Source organism: Triticum aestivum, chromosome 2D (genome assembly GCF_018294505.1).
Source record: "Triticum aestivum cultivar Chinese Spring chromosome 2D, IWGSC CS RefSeq v2.1, whole genome shotgun sequence".
Lineage (NCBI taxonomy): Eukaryota > Viridiplantae > Streptophyta > Magnoliopsida > Poales > Poaceae > Triticum > Triticum aestivum.
The window spans coordinates 294,039,319-294,063,043 of record NC_057799.1 but is presented as its reverse complement, the minus strand read 5'-3'; positions in this window follow the sequence as shown (position 1 = coordinate 294,063,043).

Genomic DNA, 23,725 nt, shown 5'->3' with positions numbered 1-23,725 from the left:
GGCCTACGTAGATGAAGTGAGGAAGCTGGAGGAGCGCTTTGACGGTATCCAGGCGGAGCACGTTCCCCAAGCGGAGAACGACATCGCCGATTACCTGTCGAAGCGTGCCGCATTCAAGCTACCTGTGGAACCAGGTACCTTTTTGCTCTGGTTAACTCAGCCATCCGTCGAACCATCAATGGGGCAGAACAAGCGGAGGAAATCAAGTCCCGGCAAGTACTTTCCCGCCGAGCCCCCTGGGACGACCGGCAAGGATGTTGCCGTGCACACTGAGCCTGCCCAAGAGCAACTGGCTCCGGTAGGGCGTCAAGCCCTAGCCGTAGAGACAGCCGCTCCCATGGAGGAAGAGATGCCTTTGGTCCTTGCCGTCGAGCCCCAGGCTCCGGCATGGCGCAGCATACCGTCCGATTCCTCCAAACAGGGGAGCTTCCCGAGGAGCAGTAAGAAGCGGAAAAAGTAGCCTGTCGGTCTGCCCTGTACCAGTTCATCGATGACGTCCTGTACAGGAGGAGGCCGAACGGTGTGAAATTGAAGTGCATCCCCCGGGAGGAAGGACTGGAGCTGTTGGCAGAGATACATGGAGGCATATGTGGCTCCGACATAGGGTCGAGGGCCCTTGCCGGCAAGGCGTTCCGACAAGGTTTCTTCTAGCCCACCGCCCTCCAGGATGCGACGACACTAGTAACCAAGTGTGAAGCGTGTCAGTTCCATTCAAAGAAGCTTCATCAACCGGCTCAAGCCCTTCAAACAATCCCTCTCTCCTGGCCATTCTCGGTCTGGGGGCTCGATATACTGGGCCCCTTCCCCCATGCTGTCGGGGGCTTTGAGTACTCGTACGTTCCAATCGACAAGTTCACAAAGTGGCCGGAAGTGGAAGCAGTGAGAAAGGTGACATCATAGTCAGCCATCAAGTTCTTCAAGGGACTGGTCTGCCGCTTTGGTGTGCCAAGCAGAATTATCACCGACAACGGCACGCAGTTCACAAGCCACACCTTCATGCAGTACATTCAAGACCTCGGCAGCAAGGTCTGTTTTGCTTTCGTGGCACACCCCCGGAGCAACGGCCAAGCAGAGAGGGCGAATGCTGAAGTTTTGCGAGGCCTGAGAACGAAGACCTTTGACAGGCTGCACAAGAGTGGAAGGCGCTGGATTGATGAGTTGCCGGCGGTTCTTTCGTCAATCAGAACGACACTAAATTGAGCCACCGGTCAGACACCCTTTGTCCTAGTATATGGGACGAAGAAAGTTCTCCCCACGGAACTCATATACGGGTCACCTCGAGTGCTCGCTTAAGATGAGATTGAGCAAGAGCAATTGCGGCAAGATGACGCAATGCTCCTTGAGGAAGATCGTCTTCGGGCGGCTGTGAGAGCAGCATGTTACCAGCAGGCCTTGCGCCCCTACCATAGCCACAAGGTTCATGCCCGAAGCTTTGAGTAAGGCGACCCTGTTCTTCGGCGCGTTCAGTCGGCCAAGAATACCAACAAGTTGACGCCGAAGTGGGAAGGCCCTTATCGGGTAATACGAGTCACCAGGCCCGGTGCAGTTTGCCTGGAGATCGAAGATGCTGTCCCAGTGAGTAATTCCTGGAACATCGAGCATCTTCGCAAGTTTACCCATAAGACGCGGCTTGCCGAGCCCCCCCGGCAAGCCACCTTTTGTACAAGCTTTGCCGGCAAGGCATGTAACCCTCTATACAAAGCCAGGTGCAGACCCTGAGCATAAATAAACGAAGCACTGATGCCCTAAGTTATAGCATGCATGCTAGGTTGAGTCCCTTCCTCGGTTAGGGTTGATAGTGCTTAGCGGCGACAACCCCTGGCCTAGAGGTCGGGTGTGCATCTTTTCTGTTTTCTTTGGTCCGCAGGTCATTTTTGCTGAGCCACTTGGGAAAAGGAGAACGAACTGATGCTCCGACCCCGGCAAGGCAAGCCTGCCGAGGGCTGAAGATGTAAGGATCCAACCACGGCGAGCCAAGGTTGCCGGGGGCGGATTCAGATAAGTTTTTCATCCCCCTGTTATACGTTTCCGTATGGAACTGGGACATGTGAAGCCTTGTTTATGTCTTAAAACCACCGTACTCCCTTTTTCCCTGTGCCCAAGATTTACTTCCTTGGTCGGGATTTGGTAGTAGTTGCGGTGGCGAAGAAATGAACGAGGAGCCTAACTCTACTTCGCCCCTGCCTCCGCCAAAAGCGTGAGAACGGTCGGCCTAAGAAGAGAAACGGCAAGGCCTGTTGCCGGGCGATAACGTTTATTATGAAAATAACAAGGATTTATCCTTGGCATGGGCCTCGCTCATGCACAAAGAACTCGGCAAACACCCTTTTCATTAAAAACATCCCAGACAGGTACAGTTCGTACGGAAAGAAAAACATCAACAAGGGGGATTACAAGCTTTAAATTTAACAAGGCCCGGAGGCTTACAGATTAAAAAAGAGATAAGATGCCCGTAATCGATTTTTTGTCCCTCTCCTCAGAAGATGGAACAGGACAACGGGAGGGCAAAAAGAGCGCCTAGGCGAGGTGCGAGGAGCGGAAGGCTGGAAGATGAGGTAGCGGCTCGCCAATACGCGACGAAGGCGTCGGTGCCCGCGTACTCCGAGCTAACGGCCGCCACCCGCCTTCTTTGCCTTCTCCGCCCCTCCTACGCCAGCCGCCCAAGGAGACGACGGGGAGCACCCCGAAGGAGAGCTTGGTGAGGATGGCCCTCGGCAGGGCGCGTGACCAAGGGAGGATCGGCGTGGTCAGTCAAAGTCGGAGTCGACATCCTGCCGCCCAGCCCCCTCGTCGCCGCTGTCGCTGTCCTCCTCGTCACTCCCGCTCGAGGAAGAGTCTTCATCGTCGGAAGCGCTCTCCACGCAGCACTTCAGGCGAGTCCCAAGATCTCCAAAGACCTTGACGGAGAGCAGGCCGCCCTCCATTAATTTGAAATAGAGGACGAGCCCCACCGTCAGGCTATGGATGCGGGCAAATGTCTTCCACCCGCGACGGAGATACATGACGTGAGGGGCGGGGAAGTCAACGTCAATTCACGTACCGCCGGTCCCGCAGCCCCTCATGTGCAACCTGAGGGTCTGGGGCGGATCGAGCTCCATCTCCGCTGCGAAGGGGGTGGGGAGACGGAAACGACGACACGGTGGCTAGCGCAGCTTGACGAAGAACTCGCTGGGCCGGTCCCCGACGTGACCCTCCATCGCGGGAGGCACCACTGGCAGAGGCACGACCACCGCGCTGCCTCGTGCCCCTCTCCCCTGACCGCCACGGCAACGTCAGCCACGCCCCCTCCCCCTTCCTCTTGTGGCTGGCTCCGCCGCCACGGGCTCGAGGGAGGGAGGGACGCGCTGACGAGCAGCGACCCTCGCTGCCACCGTCGATGGCCCAGAGCCTCCTCTCGCCATGGCAGATGGAAGAAAGAAGCGAAGATGAAGAAGGATGGATACTGAAGAATGTGGGGTGGCACTCCTTCTCTCCCCCTCTTTATAAAGGGGCGGGGTCAAGACCCAGCCGCCCCGCTCAGCGAATCTAGCCATCGAGGGCGCAGGGAATCAGGACCGAGCCGCTGCTCCAACCAGCGACGGCCCGGTTTCCCGCCTCCACAGATCGCCAACTACATGAAGGACCCATGGCGAGCGTGCAGGGTCGAAAGGACAGGTGAGGCGACCGTTCCCCGCCCCGTGATCAGGGGGCGTGGGCGCCTTGAAGACTGCGACCCGAGTCCATTCAGTAAATGAGCCGCGCCTCCACACCTCCCTCTTTTTACGGGGAAGGCGCGAGTCGCCTCTTTACTGCGATGTGACGCATGCATGCGGGAACCGCCCCACGCATGCCGCCCACGTCACGCGCGCCCCTCCACGTCGCGCGCGGGTCGTGGGAAGCGCAGCGCGCGAAAAGTTTTACCGCGGTAAAAACCGCCCCGCCTGCCCGCACACCGTTTTGGGCCTGGCCCAACAACGTGTCGCGCTTATGTGTGGCCCAGGCCCGGGGGCTCCTGTTGGTGTATGAAAGAAGGGGCGCACCTTTGTACCCTTTACCTGTGCACGGACAGTCGGAGCCACGCCCACGGCCGCACCAAGCAGAACAGGGGAGGTGAACCAAGGCAAAACCGAAGCCCAAGACAGCCAGAGCAACGCCAAGACCAAGAACGCAAAGAAGCAGAGGGGCGGAGCAGTTTCCCCCGGCAAGGCCCTTGCCGGGGACGGCCTCAGCAGCCCCAGCAGGACCCTTGCTAGGGCAGCGCGCCCAAACACCAACGGAGCGAGCCACCCTCGAGCCCACGGTCTCCAACACTATCGACCACGTTGGGCCAGGGCTCGGGAGGCACCTCTGTGGTGGCATGCAGATCTTTGTGAAGACATATTCAAGATCAGATGAGGATTAGAAGACAGCGATCCTCGGCAAGATCCTTGCCGAGGGGAACCACAAGACCCCCGGCAAGATCCTTGCCGGGGACAACAGTGCGCCACGGCAAGGCGCTTGCCGGGCCACCCGGCAAGGCCCTCGCCAAGGGCACCAGCAGGGCCACCTCCAGGCCCGCACCAGCCAAGTCTCCACCGCCGTTCGCATGCAGCTGCGATCCCAACCAGCTGGGCAGGCACCTACGTGGCAACATGCAGCTCCCAGGCCAACTCAGCAAGCGCCTGCGTGGCGGCATGCAGATCTTCGTGGAGGCTCTACCACCGCGCCACCTCAGCTGCCTACCTGTCTACATGGCACCGCATGCATCACTGACCAAGACGCGTGTCGAAGCAAGGAGGAGTGGCAACGGACGGGATGGGCCTCGTTCCCATCCCCAATAAAGCAAGGGGACACCTAAGCGATGCATTAAATGCGTCTTGTCCTGTAATACGAGCGATAAGCTCGTAGCACTGTATGCCTTTCCACCTCCTGTATGCCACTGTGGCAGCCCCTTTTCGACTATAAAAGGAGGCCCATGGCGTACTGGAGAAGGATTCGGCTCCCTGGAACTACTCAGCCACCATAGCTAGTTCAAGGGCTCAAGAACACTGAATACATCCACCAAAGCAGGACTAGGGTTTTACGCATCCTCGCGGCCCGAACCTGGGTAAACGATCCTCGTGCTGACTACTGATCCTGCTCTTCTTGCAACACTGCGCCCCGGCAACCGTAGTAGGGATTCTTGTGATCCCATAGGTGTTGTTTCCCACTGACAGATTATGAAGACGAAGCTGGAGCAGATATCATGGAATCTTCCACCGATCAAAATTTCTAGTCGACCACCATATTATCAGTAGTATTCCCCCATGTATATAGTAGTACTCCGAGTATTTTGTAACGGTAGCTAGATCGATTGTATGCCCTTGTTTGAATTGAGTGGTGTGATATGAATGTGTTTGTCTCAGGTGCATATGGGTAGTGATTTTCTCCTTAGACCTCACTCTATTCTAATCTCTCCCCTCTAAACCTATCAGATGCCTCTGAGACGTGACCCCAAATTTTTCTTCCGACCGGAGTTCACTCAGTTGATCCAACAGCAGAATGCCTTGATGCAGTTGCTAGTCCAGAGCAAGGCAACAACAACAACAACCCACCACCACCACCTCCAGTTGACAACTTAGTCCGTTTTCTGAGGTTGAATCCGCCGGTGTTCTCCAGTAGCACCGAGCCGATTGTTGCTGATGATTGGCTCCGCAGGATTGGAAGGGAGCTGACCACCACAGGTTGCACAGAAGCGGAGAAGATGCACTTTGCCGCACACCAATTGGATGGACCCGCAGCCTCATGGTGGGAGAATTACACTGCCACTTTTCCCATAGCCAATGTCACATGGGATCAATTTCAGCAAGCTTTCCGCACATCCCATGTCTCTACGGGAGCAATGAATATGAAGATGCGTGAGTTTCGCAACTTACACCAGGGAAATTGTACTGTGGGGCAGTACGTGGATGATTTTACCAAGTTAGCTTGCTATGCCCCAGATGATGTGGCTACAGATGCTGCGAAGCAGGAGAAGTTTATGGAAGGGCGGAATGATGAGATGAGTATGTAGTTGATGGTGGCAACATTTACTAACTAGCAGGAGTTGGTAGACAGGGCCCTTATGACTGAAAGCAAACAGCAGCAGATAGAGAGCCGCAAACGGAAGTATGGACAGGGGAAGTACAATTCTGGAGCTCAGTAGAAGCCTCACTTTACCCCTAACTCCGGAGGTTACACCCATAACCATGGAGGCCATACTCATAACCGAGGGAGCACACATAACCACAGTGGCCATAAGAATAGGAACGAGAATGGAGGAAGCAGCAGCCAGAACCGTCCCAATCCAGCAACACCCGCTAAGAAAGACCTGAGTCATGTCACCTGTTACAAGTGCGGGAAGACTAGACACTACGCCAATGATTGCTGAGAGTTGAAGAATGGCAATGGAAATGGAAACTCTGGGAAGAAGCCCAACCCTTTCACCAGAGGACAAGTGAACCACGTTAACGTGGAGGAGGTTGAAGAACAGCCTGATGCAATTATAGGTAAGTTTTTGATTAAGTCATTTACTGCAATAGTTCTTTTTGATACTGGTGCATCGCATTCATACATATCAAGGGGATTTTTGGATAAATATAAGTTGCCCACCAAAGTTCTTAAGAAACCTATGTTAGTAAGCTCACCTGGAGCGGAGTATATGGCAAGCAGTGGATGTTTTCAGATGCCATTGACCATAGGTAGGCATGTTTTCCCCTCAGACTTGATAATTTTGGAGTCGCAAGGATTGGATGTGATATTAGGCATGGATTGGCTATCCATGTATGGAGGAAATATCGATTGTGCTAGTAAGTCAATTTTACTCACCACCCCGGAGGGAAAAAGGATCAAGTATGTGTCTAGGCATGCACCGAGGAGGACCCAAGTAAATTCTTTCTCAGGAGTTGTTCAGGAAGAAGTGTCTGTTGTGCAGGATTACCCGAATGTATTTCTAGAGGAACTACCAGGCATGCTGCCAGATTGAGACATAGAGTTTTTGATAGATCTGTTGCCAGGCACCGGACCAATATCTAAGAGACCGTATCGGATGCCTGCAAATGATCTGGAGGAAATTAAGAAGCAGATTAAGGAGTTATTGGAGAAAGGCTATATCCGACCACGTTCATCACCGTGGGGATCCCCAGTGCTCTTAGTTGAGAAGAAGGATGGATCTTTGAGAATGGTTGTTAATTATCGGGTGTTGAATGAAGTGACCATCAAGAACAAGTACCCACTACCGATGATCAATGATTTGTTTGACCAGTTGCAAGGAGCTAAAGTATTCTCCAAGATTGATTTTCGATCAGGATACCACCAGTTGAATATCCGAGAATAGGATATACCTAAGACAGCTTTTACCACAAGGTATGGGCTATATGAGTACACGGTCATGTCTTTTGGATTGACTAATGCCCCTGCCTGTTTTATGAGCATGATGAACAAGGTGTTCATGGAGTTTTTGGATAAGTTTGTTGTGGTGTTCATTGATGATATTTTGGTGTACTCAAAGAAAGAAGAGGAACACAAGGAACACTTCCGCTTAGTTCTCGAGAAGCTCAGGGAACACCATCTGTATGCCATGTTCAGCAAGTGTGAGTTTTGGTTGAAGGAAGTTGGATTTCTTGGACATGTTATATCGGGAGAAGGTACAGCAGTAGACCCTACCAAGGTTAAATCCGTCACTGAGTGGTTGGCACCCACCTCAGTTGGAGAGATCCGCAGTTTTCTTGGACTCGCAGGATATTACAGGAGGTTCACTGAGAATTTTTCCAAGATTGCGAAACCCATGACGGAGTTGTTGAAGAAGGACACCAAGTTCAAATGGACTGAGGATTGTGAGGCCAGTTTTCAGGAGTTGAAGAAACGTTTGGTTACAGCCCCAGTACTGATTCTTCCGGATATACGCAAGGATTTCCAAGTGTATTGCGACGCTTCTCGCTTAGGACTTGGAGGTGTACTGATGCAGGACAGAAGAGTTGTTTCATATGCTTCATGACAGCTTCGACCGCATGAGTTGAATTATGCCACCCAAGATTTGGAGTTAGCAGCCGTAGTGCATGCGCTTAAGACCTGGAGACATTTTCTGATTGGAAACAGATGTGATGTGTACACGGATCACAAGAGTTTGAAGTACATTTTCACGCAGAAGGAGTTGAATCTCAGGCAGAGGAGGTAATTGGAGATCATAAAGGATTATGATATGAAGCTGCATTATCATCCAGGAAAGGCCAATGTCGTAGCAGACACTTTGAGCCGGAAGAGTTATGTCAATACCCTCGTAAGTGGAGGATTCCCACAGGAGTTAGTCGATGATCTCAAGGAACTTCATTTGGAGATAGTTCCAAGAGGTTTTGTTGCAGCGGTGAAAGTTCAGTCTACGTTATTGGGAAAGATTCGAGAAGCTTAGAAGGAGGATAAGGAAATCGCCGAGATAAAGGAGAAGATGAGCAAAGGAAAAGCCAAGGGTTTTCGTGAGGATGAGCACGAGACTTTATGGTTTGAGGATCGTGTTTATGTGCCCAATAATGCAGAGATCAGGAAGTTAATACTTCAGGAAGCTCATGATTCACCATACTCGATTCACCCAGGAAACACCAAGATGTATTTGGATTTGAAGGAACGTTTCTGGTGGATAGGTATGAAGAAGGATATTGCCGAGTATGTAGTGGTATGTGATGTATGTCAAAGAGTGAAGGTAGAACATCAGAAGCCAGCAGGATTACTCCAGCCTATGCCGATACCCAAATAGAAGTGGGACAAGCTTGGCATGGATTTCATTACCGAATTACCCAGGACCCGAGACATGATTCTATCTGGGTAGTAGTTGATCGCTTGACCAAGGTAGCTCACTTTATCCCAGTTAAAACTACTTATACGAGCGTGAAGTTGGCCAAGATATATATGACTAGGATCGTATGTCTGCATTGTATTCCGAGGACCATCGTATCAGATAGAGGGACACAGTTTACCTCGAAGTTTTGGAATCAGCTTCACCAGACTTTGGGTACCAGGCTAGAGTTCAGTACAACCTTTCACCCGCAGACAGATGGACAAACCGAGAGAGTCAATCAGATTTTGGAGGACATGTCGAGAGCTTGTGCGCTAGATTATGGATCTAGTTGGGATGATAATTTGCCTTACGCAGAGTTCTCATATAGGCTAGTTTGAAGGTTAAGTTGATTCGCGATAGACTGAAGGTAGCTCAATCCAGGCAGAAGAGTTATGCCGACACCAAACGCAAGGAGGTAGTCTATGAAATTGGAGACCAAGTGTATCTTCGTGTGTCACCACTCCGAGGAGTTAAACGATTTGGAGTTAAGGGAAAGTTAGCCCCGAGATTTGTAGGACCATATCGTGTTCTGGAACGTATGGGAGAAGTTGCCTACAAGTTGGTGTTACCCGAAGGATTGTCAGGAGTTTACGATGTGTTTCACGTTTCCCAGTTGAAGAAGTGCCATGCTGAGATGGCCGATATTCCTCTAAGAGATACAGTGCCCCTAGAAGCAATTCAGTTGGAGAGTGATCTGACCTATGAGGAGAAACCAGTCAAGATCCTCGAGTTTGCCAGCTGAGTTACCCGCAGCAAGGTTATCATGTTTTGCAAAGTTCAGTGGAGCCACCATACCAAGGATGAAGCCACCTGGGAAAGAGAAGAAGACCTACGGAAAGACCACCGCACCTATTCTCTACCCAACCCAAATCTCGAGGGCGAGATTCATCTTAAGGGTAGGTTTGTAACATCAAAAATTTCAATTTGGATGTTATACATAGGTCATCACATGCATATCATATTTTTATTTGCGTTTTGTTGATGATCCTAGAAATCTTTAGCAACTCAAGGACCAAAGGTGAGAGTTGGAGGTTTCATACATTTTCATATTTGAATTTTCTCAAATTGAAAAGAGGATCATTTTGGTTTTAATATTTTTCTCTCCAAATATTTCTAATATTAAAAACAAATGAGTGAAGATAATATGACTTCTTCAAAATAGAGGAAATATTGGAGGAGAAATTTTAAAATCAAATTTATTTTTCGTTTGGATTCTATTTGCTATTTTATTTGAATTAGAAAAACATGCATTTATGAAAATTGCATTTTTAGGCCAGAAAAATGTTCACTTTGTTCTAAATATTAGATTTAGACGGCGAAAATTGTTTTTGGCATTTTTTATATTTTATTAGGATTTTTCTTCGGGCGGAATTTTATTAAAAAAATCTCTTCCCGCCCGACTGGGCCGAAGCCTAGCCGAGCAGGCCGGCCCACCTGCCGCGCCGCCTCCCCACTCCGACTCGGGACAGAGTCCCGAGCCTCGCCGCTGGCCGTCGCCGTGTCCGAGGCCGGCACGCGCCCCGCCCCCTTCTCCAAGCCACCGTCCCACTGGCCCCTTTATAAGGCGCCGACCCCGCCGCCTCCTCCTCCCTACCTCGATCGGAGCCGCAGCCGCCGCCGCCCGCGCCTACCGCGCGCTGCCGCTGCTGCACCCCATGCTCGCGCCGTCGCCTTGCGCCGCCGCCGCAAGCCGCCGCCGCCAAAGCCCCTACCCCGGGCCAGAGCCGCCGCCACCGCCGCCGGACTCGCCGGATCTCGCCGCCGCCGGTTCTTCTCTGCGAACCGGTATAACCGCCGAACCGTCGCCCATTTTTTGGGTTTTTCGTTAGATCGGTTTAGATCGGGTTTTTTTCGAGTTCGCTAATTAGCGAACGTTCGTTCGAACGTCTCTGTTAGCGAACGTATTCGTTCGTTTGTCTCTGATAGCGAACGTTCGTTCGTTAGGTTTTTCTTTTTCTTTTATTTTTTGGCCAGGCACCTATCCGCGATTATTTTTATCGGAGATTAGCCCCTGAACTTCAAACCCTCGCAGCATTTTGCTCATTAGTCCAAATCCAGTGAAACCAATGCCAAAATCTTCGTCTCGAACCCCTCTTTCCAGTTAACCAACTTGAACATGATTTTGAAAATTAAAAATTTGGTTTCAAGCAGATTTGATTTCGAACTTCTTTTGATCGTAGTTTGACTTTCGATGCTCCGATTCGATCAATTCTTTTTGCGAATCGAAGCTCTTCAGTTGAACTTTCCGTTTGGATCTTTTCTTTTGAGTTTTACCCGCGCATCTATGCTTGAGTGCTTGTGTATGTTATTGTTTAGAGTTTCCGGAGTGCGAAGCATGCTACTATGAGTCACTAGGATTTTTAGATCGTCAGCAAGGCAAGTAACACTTTGATCATATCCCTTATTACCCAGTTTTTATGCATTAGTCCCAATCCTCAAACATTGCATGAGTAGGATCTGTTAACATGTGGGTTTTGGGAAGTAGTTGTTGAGGTAGTACCTATTGTCCTTTTCATTCAAACCCTGGGAGTTACTTTGACGTTATGCTTATACTGCTATGCTATGCTCGTAGACGTGGTTTGGTTTGAGTGATTCATGACAGTTGTGAGTATTATTATGAATTAAGGGTTTATTTAAGGTGGCTACTTTAACACACATATGGGTGGATTGGTTTGTGGGCACCTGGGGTAATCCAGTGCTGTCAAAGGAGAATCCCGGGGTATCCGTGTTATTTTTCCTATGGTTTGCCACCCAGGCTCAAAGGGATCATAAGATTATTCATGCTAGAAACTTCCGTGTGTAGACACAAGCCATTATGGGCTCTAGCATAGTTGAGTAAGTTGTGGGAATCCTTTCCATAATGGGCTAGCAGATGTAGGGGATTGTAGGTGTACCGGCCTATCTATCAGTTAAGGGGACCTCTTCGGAAAGACTGTGTCCCAGTTATCCGTTTCGCAAACATCATGCAATGCGAGAAATTCAATGGAGGAGGTCGAGTCTTGTGGGGAAAAGTGCGCAAACCTCTGTAGAGTGTACAAACTAATCATGATTAGCCGTGTCCCCGGTTATGGACATCTTGAGTATCTGGTGCTTGAATTATTATGTTGATCTCATCACTTTACTTAATGAACTTGTTGGGTTAATGATTATTAATTTGGGATTGAGATGGGGTTACCATTCTCAAAGTTTTGAACAAACTTTGTAGTTAAATAAAATCTATTCCTTTGTTGTAGGGAAAAACTAGCTTTCTGCAAATTAACCATAGAGCCTCCACCAGCCATATATGCATATAGTTATAGCTGTTACATGTTCATTGCTCTATAGTTTTATTTTGCCAGCATATTCCATGTGCTGACCTGTTTCGGGCTGCAACGTATTATGTTGCAGACTTTTCAGAGGAAGAGTAAGGTGTGCTAGGTCGTTGTCGTGCACTCAGCTATGTCGTTGGAGTTGATGGACTCATTTACCTTCGAAGCTTTCGTTGTTATCTTCATTAGATGGCCTTTAGCCATATTATTGTGTTAAGTTCTCTTTTGAGACATTCGATGTAATAAGTGTGTGACTGAACTCTGTTATAAATTCTTCAAGTACTGTGTGTGTGTCAGCATTACCGATCCAGGGATGACACTTATGCACAGAGATTTGACCGTTTGAGGTCGGATCACTACAAGAGAAGAGGCTTATTCTCAATAATGAACAAGATGATGCAGTTGCTGGAGGCAGAGGATGTGGACGCGGCAGGAACGGATCCAGGGGGAGGACGCGAATAAAAAAGGTTATGAGGATCATAAAAATTGAGGTGGAGGGAGATTGTATAACTAAGGATCGAGTAGAGCAATACGTTGGTATTTGAGTTGTAGATGATCATTACCAAAAAAGATGTACATTCGAATTAAAAAAAGAGGGCCTGTCCAAGAGGAAATAAAGAATATTCATTTGCGGATTCTTCCGAACAAGAAATGGATTGAGCAACTAGCGCGAAAGCCGTTGCTCGTTAGCGCATCCATTTTCTTGCTCGGGAAAGAGGGACTAAAAAAATTGTCAAAAGCCATCTTTCTCTTTAACTAACTAAGTATTCTTAAAAATATGTATGTCTATGAGGTATTTTGACTTAATGGGAATTAGGCATCTAGTTCATAGGCAAGAGCAGGCCGGCCTGAAGGCATGAACTGAAGGCAGGCAAGAAGGCATTAAATGGCTTTTAAGGATTCGGTGTAAAGATGCAGAGTACAGTATCTTTCTTTCTATAAAAATATTTGGAATCCACGATCGTATCCTATTTTTGAAGTCATTTTTGCATTCGCAATTAGTTTCTTTCGCAAGAGCACTCAAACATAGATTGAAGATCTTCAGTTCTTCCGTCGGCAGGCGCAGTCAGGAATAGCAAGCAGTGTCCCATACTACTTTTCCTTTGAATGTTCATTCTAGAATTGAATGTCACAAACAAGACTCATACTTCAGGAAAAAAACTGCTTGAATTAGGAGCTGTAATCCGCAGCTTTAGAGATAGGAGCGGCAGTCACAGCATTGGCAGCAGTGAGAAGAGGTCAAGAAGAAGAAGCGGTAAGATCAGTTAGAGAGCAACCAGCGGCTCATCAAACCTTTCTGTTTTGGTTACAGCTCAAGCGGTTTGTTTTTAAGTAAGGTACTCAAGCAAGCTTTCCTCCTGAAGAAAAAGTTTCGGGTGAGTTAGCAAAGAAAGTCAGCAGTTAACCGGAAATTTAGGTCAAATGAGCATTTCGTAAGTTTTAGTAAGGCCAGCTATGGGAAGCAGGCCATGGAGAAAGAGAGGAATCAATCATCCAACGATATGTTAACAAATACGTGAAAGGTTTGATTATTCCATACACTTGAACGCGTTCCTTGTCAATAGGTTTCGGAGAGACGAGCAATGATTGCTTCACGATCTTCACTGCATGAGACTAGACTTGACTCAAGCTTCATATGACAACATTTACTGAACTGAAGACGTTGAGCCAAGTCAAGCGAAAGACTTATTCGAAGAAAGTTTAAGAGAGTTTGTTGTCCCATGCCTTTCTGATGGTGAACCTCCTACTGCTTCTTCCAATTCTAAAACTGGGATTGGCCTGTTGACTTTGCCCTTCCTTTAGATAAAGAGCGCGCCAAAAGACCTCTGCGTGTTGTCATTCAACTCCACACAAGCCTGTCGTTCGGCTACTTGCGTCATTGGCAGATACATAGGAGAAGTGACGGTCGGTGAAATAACCCTCCAACTCATAGCTCTTCTTGCTTAACGTGAAAACTCTCCTTTCCGATGAAAACAAGAAAGAAAGATGTCAACTACTAAATGTGTTGCTTTGTGAATTTGATACTCGCTAGTTCTCCCCCCTCGGCAGGCAAGTAGCCTTTGCGACTTACATCTCTTCTACAGGAGGGTATGAACCCCCGGATCTAGGCGACGTGATGGCGTGGAAACTCCAACAGGTTTTGGTTTCCTCCTCACTGATTGATGGAGCCCAAGACTGCTCGACGACTTTTGGTGTGGGGTCAGCTTGAGCCGAGGTCGTCTCGTAACAGGAACAGGAAGAATAGCAAACAAGCACACAACCAGGAATAGGAATATTGGCTGTCACTATCCTATGGTTAGCAATCAACTACGAAGCTGGTAACTCACAAGTCAGCAAGTCAACCGCTGTCAGATCTTCGACCCAGTTTATGGACGGAACTGACTCTGCTTCCTCATTCAGGCTAATATAAACTGCAAAAGTTTTCATCTTTAGCGTGGATATCGTAGGTATAAATGAAAGAAACTGGAATCAGGAAGTTGTTTCTTTCTCTCGATATGCAGAGGGGATAGCATGCCCTGTGTCAGGCAGAATATCAGTCGTTAACGATCTTACCGGGACACATTCAATTGAAACTAGAATCCCAACCTCTTTGGAAGAAGCTCCAAATAGAAAAAATTTCAGAGCGGGCAATCTTCCTACAAACTAAAATGTGTTAAATATATATATACCTACCTCTGCCTAGAAAAACTGGAGTTTCAGGCACCCTTGTGGGAGACATTGGATGTTGTCAACCGGCCTTAAAATGCTCATAAACAGCTCTTCCCCCTTTGACTTAGTTTTCGCTCTCCTCTGTTTCTAGTAGAAAAATCCTGATCCTACTTTGCGAGTCCAACAGGTCTAGTATTCTTGTCTTTTTTGTCTGAGGGAACGTGGTAGCCCTGATCCAGCTAAGACTCGAGATTCCATTCTATTTCATTCTGATCTCGTTATGAGGAAATAGGTGAGGCGAGGCTAAGACAAGATATGGGACTTCCGCGCTAAGTTGTTCCAATCTCTGTACTTAAGTAACCGAACTCGAAAGTGCTGCTATGAGCTAGATTTGTGCATACAAGGCTAAAGAAGCATGCAAGGCTACTTTTCCACTGGAAATCCTATACCTGAGTGCTATTTGGTCAGAGTGAGTTGTAATTGAGCTTGATTTACTTGCTCTTCTATTTGCATTTTTTGTTAAGTATGTGGGTGACTCATCATCGTGAGATCGGTTGGTCGAAAATTCTTTTCAAGTAGTCTCAGTCGACGAACTCGGCTCCACAGAAGAAGTCAGTAGTGAATCAAAGAACTCATGCATGTAACCAGTGACTAGGGATCGATCAATCGGATGCAACCGAGCCATACAAAAAGAATTGGAAAAGGGATGACGCAAGAGCAGCGGAAGGTGACTTAGCCACATCAGTCATTTCCTATAGAAAGGAAGGAAAGGATCTCTCTTCTGTCTAGATGCAAGATCTCATTTTTTCTACCGCTCTCCCTCTTATGAGTCTTTGTCAGCCGTTGTTTAGTAGCTTTCAACGCGAGTTCAGTCATTCTCTTATATACTGAAAAGTACGAACTGACTTAAAGCATGAACACTAAGGAAAGGCTGAATTCGAAGCATCTTGAATCGGATTCTCTCTTCTCAGAGAGCTTGAGAGTGAAATGAGTGGGCCGGCCAAACAAGACCACTATGGAAGTGAAAGGGGAGGGCAAGAGCGGTTCGAAGACCATAGCCCGATGTGGGTACATTGGCGTCATCGTCGTATGAAATGCACGCACAATGGGTGCCGCATCACTCTCAATGGCATTCAAGATAATCCTTCCTGCCGTCCAATCTCTGTCCGTAAGCTGCAAGGATTGCTGAAACGGGGTGATGTTAGCTAGTGTGTGCAAGTGCGTCAGATTCACCAAGAGCATGATCTGCAAGCAATTACTCTGGATGCTGATCCTGCAGAGCAGACACCTCCAGTTGTTCAAGAACTGCTAGAGGAGTTTGATGCTTTGTTTTGTGATCCAAAGGAATTAACCGCTCATCGTGCCTATGACCACGAAATTCTGCTGGTGCCAGGTGCAGTCCCAGTCAATGTTCGGACATATAGATATGCACCCCACCAGAAAACAGAGATTGAGAAGCAAATCTATGAGATGATGAACAATGGCATTATTCGTCGCAGCATGAGCCCCTTCGCTTCTCCAGTGCTCTTGGTTTGTAAGAAGGATGGATCCTGGCACTTTTGAAATATCCTATGCTAGTCGCGGGTTGTCCCAAGCTCAACGTAGGTTTGCAAGAGAAAAAGAGGGGGTACCTTATCTGTCGGTCGAAGAAGGCAACAAACAAGTGGAAGCAACTGATGCTTTGGTCATTCTACTCCTTGATGCCAGTCTGTGCTTGTTGTCATGCTGGCAAAAGCGCGGTTTTTGGCCAGCTTTACCTACTATTGGATTTGAACCAATGACTCTCGCCGTATGAAAGCGATACTCTAACCGCTGAGTCAAGTAGGTCAAGTTGAGTCAAGTTAGAGAAAATTGAAAAAAGAGAAAGCCAACCAAAGCACAACCAGAGTTCTTTGCGGGGTGGAGCGCTAAGAAAGAGAAAGCGTTATCGCTATACGAAATGACGCAGCGGCTAGCACATTAAGATAAACCACTTGGTTTAAAAAACTGCTTAGTGGCGTGTGATTTCAACACTATTCCAGAGGTATATGACAAAATTTTTGGGAGAGACCTCTATGTTCCTCAGCTTAAATCATTCTATGATTGTTTACAATTTCTCAAATATTTTACATGAGGGCTAGAGGGTGGTCTTGGAGCAAGAAAAGTGTTGAGTCCAGGCGCATTATGGTACGACTGAGATTAAGTTGGGCAGGAGCAAGCGGTTGGATTGGCCTGACTCTTCAAGTCCAAAGATACCCGGCTTCCTCTTCATCAATTCATGAAATTCGACCCTTAGTTAGCAGCACCAAAACTTGAGCAGGCCAAAGACAAGCAAGAACAGTCAGTCAGCACCGATTAGGCAGGAAGCAAACAGTAAGCTAAGAATACTGGAAGAAGGTGGTCGCTCAGCCAAAGCCCTGGTTCAACCAGAACAGTAGGGAAAGTGGTAGAGGCCGCTCCGTAGCTTTGGTCGTCGCACTCTAATCCGCTTTAGAAGAAGCATCTATTCTATTGCTTGGCTATAAAGCCTATAAGTAAGAACTGTGGGGAAGGAATCCGATCTGCAGATGAATCAGAAGCAGGCAAAAGGCAAGCACACAACTAGGAATTTTCCATACTAGATCGACTCAACATTACCGAATCTACTCTGAGACTCTCTTCTCTTCATGGTTGGCTATAAAAAAAAGAGTCTCTTTACTCCCCAACTCTATGGATTTTACTTTTTGGCTCAACACCCTACTCTCGACGTTTGCTCGAGATGGGAGGCTATGAAATAGTTGAAGCAGATGCAACATTAAAGAAAGTCAATCCAGTAGCCTTAAGTCGTACCGAACACTATGTCCAAATATTAAGGGATTTCTTTCAACCCAGTGGTAAGCCGGTGGTACCCGGAGAAAACATTGCCCGAAGGAAGGGACTAAACCCATCTGTTCAAGTAGTAGCCAAGTAGTACCGAAGGAGTATCTCTGAGTTAAGGAGTACCGAAGGGAAGGTAGAAAAACCAAGTGAAAGAAAGAGATTGCATTGGTCTAAGATATAGTCAGTGAACAATAACTCAGATCTAATGTCGGATCGAAACAAAAATGCAAAAAGACAACACAAACATAAAAGTCGAACTCTAATTTAGTTACTGAGTGAGATGTTTTGCTACCTACAAAAGGTTGGTTCTTCCCCTACAACACCTACCCCTCCAAGGCAGTACTCTTCATCGGCAAATTCGAATGTCTCGATCCGAGTTGAGACCCACCTACAGAAATTGATCCATCAACGGCTTTTTCTATAGTGGCGGGAAGTCTCCAACTCTTTGATATGCACTAGCTCGGTAATCCCTTTACTTAATCTGATATGGGATCTCTTGCTACCAGAAAGGAACTGGATTGGCTTGCCCGGAAAGAATGGATTGCGACCCTTAGAGAGCTAATGGTACTGGACTGATAGCGCACTGATTGAACCGACCCCGGACGTACCACTGGGGAACCTGTGGCTGGAGAGAATCTCTCGCGATGGAGAAATGTCAAATGGGAAGCTCTATGGAGGCACACATCATGTCGTTCGTCATCGAAATGGGACTGACTCGCTCGGGAACATGCACAGGATTGAGGAACTTTCTGGCATAACACACCCGTAATGGGGCAATATGACTAGCTGGTCAAAACCCTTTCCGTAGTGTTTAAGTGGTGCTGGAAGGAATCAAGAGGGGAGGAGGAAAGTTGTACTAGGTGGAAGGACAAGAGTTGATTGCTACTAAATTTCAACCCTACTGAAACTCTTAAGAGTAGGTGTTTCAAGAACCTAAGTCCTTACAAAATAGAATCCATGATCACTATATACCCCCGAAGGTACTGAGCCCAAACATCTGAAGCCATACAGATACTCACATTTGCAAAAGGCTGAGACTGAGAATTGAGGAATTGCTGAAGAATTCACTGATACAATCCTCTACTAGCCCCTTTGCTTCACCTGTGCTGTTAGTGAAGAAGAAGGATGGGACATGGAGGATGTGCATTGAAACCAGGCAGTTGAATGCCGGTACAGTAGAGAAGAAATACCCAATTCCGGCACACAGATGACCTATTGGATGAGTGGTGCTAAATATTATAACAAGATTGACTTAAGATCTGGCTATCATCAGATCAGGATGAGAGAGGAAGACATGCCCAAAACTTCATTCAGAAACCTATAACTATGAATCAATGTGATGCGGGCGTACAAATGCTCCTGCAACGTTTCAAGCACTCATGAATGATGTGTTCAAGCCTAGAAGATTTGTGTTGGTTTGATGATATACTTCTTGGCAGTAAAACATTGAAGGAGCATCAACAGCACTTGCAGCTAACACTTTTTCCGCGGAATCAGCTACATGCTAAGATGAGCAAGTGTGAGTTTTGACTTTCAAAGGCGGAATATTAGGGGTAAAATGGAAAATAAGGTGGCAGATGCATTTAATAGGAGAAAGGTCCGAACATCTGTCCAGCTGGTCCAAGGTGTGCAAACCGCTTTGTGAAGGCCGACTGAGAATGAGGGACCCAGTAGTGTATTTCGAAGCCTTCTAGGCAAAGCTGCTTTGGCATGCACTGAAAGGGCGTCTTCCGTTCCTATATTATACCAGAGGTGAGTGCATAATCTGGTGTAGAACTGAGGGGATATCCTAAGTTGATGTGCACAAGTGCTTCCTCTGATTGAAGTCGATTGCTTCAACCAATTTCTTAGTACATCAACACAAAAAGTGGCGAATTGGGGATGGTACTACCACAGTGAAACTGTGGGAAGATGGGTAGGTGGGGCCTGTCAACCAAGACATCGCGGTTGGAGAGTGGGTACTTTACTGAATTCTAGCATGGGTGTGGTAGATTACTGACGTGAAGCCGGACTTCTATGAGTGCTCTACATGGCCAAATCAAAGCTATTCTAAAAACTAGACCCATTGGAGTGGGAAGTATTCAAGATGTAGAAGAGGACTCAAGCAGGTTTGGTCCTCTTTCTCTGATGTGTTCTTAGAACCCACTACCCTCCTCCTAAAAGACCATGTGACCATCGGATTCACCTCATGATAGTCAACCAGTGAATCAAAGGCCTTATAGGTATTCACACCACCGGATGAAATTGAAGCCATAATCAAGGAGTTATTCTAGAATGGTACTCTACAACCTAGTTCATTCCTCACCGGCTATTCTTTACAAGAAGAAATAAGGTTCGTGGCACCTATGGATTATAGGCAACTCAATGCGCAAACCGTAAAAAAGAAATATCCGATATCGGTCATTGATGATCTTTTGGATGAGCTACACGGTTATATTGTGTACTCAACAATCATTTTATCTATTCCCACATCGATTCACCAATCCTGGAACTCGTTATGGATAGAAGGTCCATAGAAGTTAAAGAAGGACGACGGGAGAAAAGAGTATGGTGTACCGGAAAAAGAAGATTTTGGACTTTCTGCCCACGAAGAAATAGTACCATTTGAAACTGGAAAGATTTAGATTGGATAGTAAATCCCCAAGGAAGGGCTATAATCCAAACAAAGGAGGAGCTAGTGGACAGTTCGAATTTCAACGATTAGGGAGGGGAATGAAACACATGTCTTTCACAATCAATTCTTTATTTTTTTATGTTTAGGACACGCGAAGCGAGAGCAAAACTCACTATGTGGAGAAGACTCGGCAAGAGAGGTTTGAACAAGAGGAACTGTCGTCTAGTTGAGTTTGATCATTTTCTCTTTCTATCTCTCTTTCTTTTAAGAGCTGAATAAGGGCATATCCACAAAGGAGAGAGAAATCAGACTTTCTTCTTTACCCCCCTCATTATTCAAGACGTGAATATAAAGTGTATTGTACTCCCTTGGATCTTTTCCGGGATCTTTACTCGTCATTGATCAAGGAAGCTAGAAGGAAGATGGGTGGTATGGTGAATGGACATTCGTATCCTCTCCGACTCGTCGGTTAGGAGAGTAGCGACCAAAAAGAAATCATTATACATGATAACTGCTGTAGAGATAAAATGTAGGAAGGAGAAAGTTGGTTTCAGTGAGTCATGTGAATTGTAGAAGAAATAGGTAAAAAAAGGTGGGTTAATATATATACGTTGAAGAGCAATGGAATAAATTGAATGAAATGAAGAGCAATCTAGAATCCTATTTTGTATACTATAAGAAAAGGGCATTGAAAACTTGGAAACGGAAGATGTTGTAACTGATATGGGTGGTCACACATTAGGCAAAATGGTGTAGTGGTTGGGCCAGGTAGCTTCTTCTTTTGAACAACATTTTATTCTGTTTTGGATGCTTTCTACTATGTTTCAAGTGATCAAAGAAGAGTTTATTTCCCACTACTCATATCACATCTTATGTGTTGATGCAAGCTGACTAAATCAATAAGATGGTATTCGTATTTGATTAGACAAGATGGTATTCTTCTTTATTCCGGAGCACAACAATCATCTCTATCTTATAGCTTATCCTTCCTATTATGTATGTATTACGGTCATGTCAAGTCAATGGTCTGTCTGTCCTGCAACCGGTCTTGAATGGCTTCAGTGAGTTGTTTGTTGAGCCTACAGAGTGACCTCCTAGGAGGACAATGGACCACAAAATACCCTTACTACCAGGCACTAAACCTGTCAATAATTATAGAAGGGACAGAGTTCAAGATAAGATTATCTTGCCTGTTTGGTAGAGAGAGTACCGGGTATTCCGATGGTTAAAGATTCAAGTCTTAGTGGCAAAGGGGGACAGCTTTGGCCTGCAACCATTTCCACTTTACGGCCCACAGCTTGTGTTCTTCGGTATTAATTCGGTTTCTGTTTGTTTGGCTTGTCTCGTGCACCACCTGAATTGAATCATAGTAATGGGACTTTGGTAATCCAGTGATGAAGTCAATGCTGATAATGGACCATGCTTCATCTGGAATGGGTAGAGGATCGAAGAGGCCAAGGAGTTTTTAATGTTCTACCTTAGCTTGCTGACAGATTTGACACTTGTTGACAAAAGATTCCACTGATTGAAAGATTCCTGTCCAAGCAAATAGTGCCTTGATGCGGTGATAATTAGCAGTAATGCCAGAGTGGGCACCAATACCACTGGCATGAAGTGCTTGCGAGATGTTTTTTTTTCATTTAGAAGTTTGCACCAACCCATACTCTTCCTCTATATCGAATGACCCCATTATGCAATGAATATTTGCTATTCTTGTGAGTGCTCAGGACTGCCAATTCAGATAGTAAATTCTGTGTGAATGTGTCTTTGCAGTACCGTGCAACAATATCAGTGAGCCATTGTGGTTGACAGGAAGTAATGGCATTGAGTTCATCTGGCTCATGTAATCTAGATAGTGGTGCATCAGCTGCCCTATTCTCTGAGCCTTTTATTGGATCAAGTAACTATACAATGGAAGTTATTGAAATGACGATGGAAGAGGTTCCTGGATTTAAGTATATTCATTGAAATATACGGGAAACCAATCCAAAACAAAGCTTTCTCCTTCAGTTAAATATTATAAGCATACTCCATTTATGCCAAACGCTCCATCCTTGCTACTCGTTTGTGTTCGCATTACCATCGTAGTCAGACTTTTGTGGTTTTACCTTATACCAGTCGCAGTCCAGGCACTGTTGATATGTCTCCAACGTATCTATAATTTATGAAGTATTCATGCTATTATATTATCTATTTTGGATGTTTATGGGCTTTACTAAACACTTCTATATTATTTTTGGGACTAACCTATTAACCAGAGGCCCAGCCCAAATTGTTGTTTTCTTGCCTATTTCAGTGTTTCGAAGAAAAGGAATATCAAACGGAGTCCAAACGGAATGAAACCTTCCGGAGAGTTATTTTTGGAACGGAAGCAATCCAGGAGACTTGGAGTAGACGTCAGGGAAGCTTCAAGGAAGCCACGAGGCAGGGAGGCGCGCCCTACCCCCTGGGCGCGCCTCCACCCTCGTGGGCCCCTCGTGGCTCCCATGACCGACTTCTTTCGCCTATATGTGTCCATATACCCTAAGAAATCGAGGAACAGAATAGATCGGGAGTTCCGCTGCTGCAAGCCTCTGTAGCCACCAAAAACCAATCGGGACCCTATTCCGGCACCCTGCCGGAGGGGGGAACCCTTACTGGTTGCCATCTTCATCATCCCGGCGCTCTCCATGATGAGGAGGGAGTAGTTCACCCTCGGGCTGAGGGTATGTACCAGTAGCTATGTGTTTGATCTCTCTCTCTCTCTCGTGTTCTTGATTTGGCACAATCTTGATGTATCGCGAGCTTTGCTATTATAGTTGGATCTTATGATGTTTCTCCCCCTCTACTCTCTTGTAATGGATTGAGTTTTCCCTTTGAAGTTATCTTATCGGATTGAGTCTTTAAGGATTTGAGAAAACTTTATGTATGTCTTGCATGTGCTTATCTGTGGTGACAATGGGATATCACGTGATCTACTTGATGTATGTTTTGGTGATCAACTTTCGGGTTCAGTGACCTCGTGAACTTATGCATAGGGGTTGGCACACAATTTCGTCTTGACTCTCCGGTATAAACTTTGGGGCAGTCTTTGAAGTTCTTTGTGTTGGTTGAATAGATGAATCTGAGATTGTGTGATGCATATCGTATAATCATACCCACGGATACTTGAGGTGACATTAGAGTATCTAGGTGACATTAGGGTTTTGGTTGATTTGTGTCTTAAGGTGTATTCTAGTACGAACTCTATGATAGATTGAACGGATAGAATAGCTTTGTGTTATTTTACTACGGACTCTTGAATAGATCGATCAGAAAGAATAACTTTGAGGTGGTTTCGTACCCTACCATAATCTCTTCGTTTGTTCTCCGCTATTAGTGACTTTGGAGTGACTCTTTGTTGCATGTTGAGGAATACTTATATGATCCAATTATGTTATTATTGTTGAGAGAACTTGCACTAGTGAAAGTATGAACCCTAGGCCTTGTTTCCTAGCATTACAACACCGTTTATGCTCACTGTTATCGCTT